The sequence below is a fragment of the Apodemus sylvaticus genome, chromosome 10 (genome assembly GCF_947179515.1).
Source record: "Apodemus sylvaticus chromosome 10, mApoSyl1.1, whole genome shotgun sequence".
Taxonomy (NCBI): domain Eukaryota; kingdom Metazoa; phylum Chordata; class Mammalia; order Rodentia; family Muridae; genus Apodemus; species Apodemus sylvaticus.
Genome location: NC_067481.1, coordinates 2,278,283 through 2,282,141, shown reverse-complemented (window position 1 = coordinate 2,282,141; position 3,859 = coordinate 2,278,283). Strand labels below are relative to the sequence as shown.

At 56.5% G+C, this 3,859-nt stretch overlaps 1 long non-coding RNA gene across 1 annotated transcript; it reads right to left on the bottom strand.

The window, feature by feature from the left end:
• Positions 1-954: 954 nt before the first annotated feature.
• Positions 955-2,961, bottom strand: LOC127694201 (uncharacterized). Its single transcript, XR_007979804.1, has 3 exons — positions 2,446-2,961; positions 1,489-1,669; positions 955-1,185 (listed from the first exon to the last, which is right to left on the bottom strand). It is a non-coding gene; the product is annotated as an uncharacterized LOC127694201 (long non-coding RNA).
• Positions 2,962-3,859: the final 898 nt, after the last annotated feature.

The window sequence follows — 3,859 nt, the reverse complement described above, 5'->3', positions numbered from 1 at the left end:
AGTCGCCGACGAGGGGTTAAGCTGCCCCTCACCCTTCTCAGAATACCTTCCAGGCAGTTGCAGCAAGGGAAACGTAGCACCCTAACATTTCTTTGGTTTTACAAACGGGTTGGGGGTATTTGCTGCCCTTCCTGGGAGGGGGTTGGGTCCAGGTCAGTCTCTCTCCCTCTGACACCTTCCATTTCTGAAAATTAATTAACTCCGGGATTGGGCTGGGGCGTCCTGGGCTGGACATAAGTGGGGGGTCACCAAGGACTCTCCGTCCTCGATCTCAAAGAGGGGTGTCTGGGGGACGTCGAGGAGATCGATAAGTTTCTAGATTCCCAGGGAACTGGCAGGACGTGGCTTTTGTCAGGCCTGCGAAAAAGATTTATGAGGCGCCGGCGGAGTGTCGGGCCGGCTTCGCCCAGGCGGCCAGCGCACCCCGTCTAATCTTTGATTTCCATCTAATTATTTTTTTTCCTGCCTTCAACTCAGTGTCCGGAGAGGCGAACAAAGGGATGAGGATGGGGGATGGGGAAGAGGTTGGCGGTTGGGGATCCCCACATAAAGTTGGAGCCCCCAGGCTCGAGCCCCAAAGGCTAGGGCTCCTGTGAGAGTTCCGGGAGGCTGAGGGAGGTGACCGGACAGGATCTGAGGCCACGGGAGACCCGCAGCAAGGCCTGGGTGGGCGTTGCAATCCTCCAGTGCTGTTCAGAGCCTGAGCCCAGCGGGGGTTCTATGGAAAAGATCCGCAGAAATGCCCTAGAGTGGTGGGAGAAGGGGTGGGGGCAACTCTCCCCTAAATGCAATTAATCGGGGAATAGGGGGACAGGTCAGTCCTTGGTAGAGGCGAAAGATGGAGGCAGGATTCTTTTATCCCCACCCCCATCCCCGTTCAGAAAAATGGTCTGTCCAAGCGGGAGAGAGAGGCTGCGCAACTTGAATTTTTCATGTTAGCGAGAAAGAAAAATCCAAAATGGAAAATGATTTTATTGGTCACTACCCATAAGTCAAGTAAAAACAAGGATAATTAGAGAGTGGGGAATTCGGGGGCCATAAATCCGCGGCGCCTTCTCCACCGGAAGCTTTATGGCTTGATGAGTTTTAGTTTGGGAGAAGCGAAACGCAGGCTTTTGGTGGAAGCGGGTGCCCGCCAAGCGCCGCGCGGGCAGACAGACGCGCGCAGCGAATATGCCCGGGACTCTAGAAGGGGGCCACAGTTAAGGATCGCTTTGTCTCAGAAAGAGGGGCCTTCCCCACGCCGGGACCCTTCTCTCCATGGCGGGATCCGTGCTCAACCCGACTCTGGGTAGGGCAGTCCCATTCCTCCCCACCCAAACTACGACGAAGATAGACACTTGGTGTGCGTGGGGTCATAAGTTTTTAAAAGAGATTCATTTTCCACTCGCAGCCTCCAAATGTCCACCTGGCGCTGCACGCTTGGGGGCTATTTTGTTTTCCTAATTTAAGGGGTGGGAAGGATGGGACAAAAGAAAAACAACCCACCTTTGCAATCTTCCGCAGAGACTGGGAATCTTTTCATTCCACAGGGGTTCCTACCCCACCAGCCAGAGGCCCGTTTCCTCTTCTGAAATGGTCTTCTCACAAAGCCTCCCTTGGTCGACACCGTGTAAAATCCCACTGTGGGGTAAGCCAGTGGGGACACTTCTGGCTCCGCTGCAGCTAACTTGGGAGAAAAGAAAGTAAATTCTTCAAGAATTCCAAAATAAAAGCGCCCCTTTCCCGGCAACTCGCGCCTAGCTTCCCCTTTGTTTTAAGCACACATATAAAACCCTTGTCCTTCCTAGGAACGGGGGGCGGGGAGAACTGTGGGTCCACATTCAGAAGCGCTCTCCCCCTAAAAAAAATATTCTCGGAGGAGCTCTTTTGTTTGAAGTGGGTATGGGGGAGGGGACGAGGCCCGCTCCAGTTCAGCTACCAGGCTCTTCTGATGCTGAAAAATAACAAACCAACAACAACAAAAACACAACCCAGTCTGCTGAGGGTATCTCCTAGCCCCGCATTATCTGGGCTTCCCGGATCCTAGAGGGATTCGTTCCCTAACACCCGGCGCGCAGCAGGAGCCAAGCCCGGGTTTCCCTAAAGTAAACATCCCGGCTCGGAAAACGAGAATTCTAGGTTTTCGGGTTGAGGGGATAAGTGTATAAACTATTTTGAAATAGAGCCATCCCGCTGTGGTACCCACGGAGTCCTGGATGAATCCCGTGGGCCTCGGAAGAAAGCGAGCGACATTTTCCACAGGGACTGGCCCCATCCTGTGGGTGGTGGAGAGCCCAGTAGGGACTCCAGAACACAGCGCAGGGGCTACCCCGAGTTCGGCGCCGTCCCAGGACCCCTCAGACACGTTTGTTGCGAAAATCTCCTACACACCAGCTGGATTTGTATTCATTCCCTCCCCAGAGTGCGCTCTGGGCGCGCGGGAAACAAGGAAAAAGCACGTACCTGGCGGCGCTCAGAAGGCAGCTCGCCCGCGCTCGGTAGGCAAGGGAGTCCCCCAGAAGCTACTCCCTAACCGGCTGGTCGACCCAAGGCCTTTCCCTCCCTCCCTTCCCGGCCACACACTCCGCCGAGCTAATTCTCCAGGAGGCAGGAGCGGGATACCCGGCCCGCCTTTCTGGGAGCGGGATCCGTTTTCTAGTGCCAAGGCCCGCGCCAACTCCCAAGCCGTCGTCGGCGCGCAGGGTTCCAGTCGTCCTTTGGATCAGCGGAGAGTGGTGCGGCCTGGACGCTGGGCAGCGGCTCGCGCACCCGCTCCATACTTCCGCGCCCTTCTGCACCCAGGCTCCAGCGTGTCCACGTTCCCAACGGCGAAAAGGGGGATGAACTCTGAGCCCCCCGGGAAGAGAAGGCTGCAGCCGCAGTCAAGGAAGGAGCCCCAGGGCGGGAAGGGTGCTGGGCGGAGGGGCGGGAGAGCTACCAGCGCCCCACGGCCGCGGCCCTCGTGGGGGTGGGGAGGGCGCCCAGCCCCACCCACGTGGAGGCCCCCGCCCCGCCTCCACGAGAGCAGCTCCCCGCCCATCCCAGCGCTTCCGCCTAGCCCCGCCCCATCGCCTCCCGCAGCGACCGCTCCCTTTGTCTGGGCAGCCGGTGCAAACCAATGGCATTGCGTAGGCGGTGCTCAGGTTGGCCAATAGATGATCGAGGAGGTGTGGCCGAAGTGAAGGCTCTAACCCCCCCCCCCCCCCCCCCCCGAGAAAATATTGTAAACTGCTAAGCTTTTCAGGATACGAGCTCTGAGGCTGGGAGTGTCTGCAGCTTTGAGCTGACTCCGTCATGGAATTCCAAATTTTGGATCCCTTTCCACTATCTGGAAAGATGCCCCCAAATCCGGAAGGAAATGTAAGGGAATCACATCGGGGCTTTGGAGGGCGGGAAGTCAGTCCGGAAGCCCCAGGGAGCTTGATTTAGAACAGCCCTTGCACCCTGGACACGCAGTGCCTTGAACTTTGAAATTCAGGGTGTGCAACATCCCCGGAAGTCAGGAAGGTGATCTGAGATCGGATGGTAATAATGTGATGTTCTGATTTAAAGGTATCTCTGAATTCAGGGGTAGAGGTGCATAGGCCCTTTCAAGAAGGACTACAGGATTGGGGGGCCACTGTCCCAGATCCACCTTAGTGGGCAACGACTCATTTGCCATCTGAGCGGGGAAATATCGAGTGATGAAGAAGATTCAGACCAAAGTGGACCACACATGGCCAGAGCTATGGTGCTGGCTTGCCCCAGACAGGGAAAGATGCATCTCAAGTGTGCACCAAGCCGTGTAGGGTAGCAAGTATAAGGAAAAAACCAGAGTCAAGCCATACTTACAGGAGCAGGCAGGAGTCTCCTCTTGAGTTCACCACCTTGTCCTGGT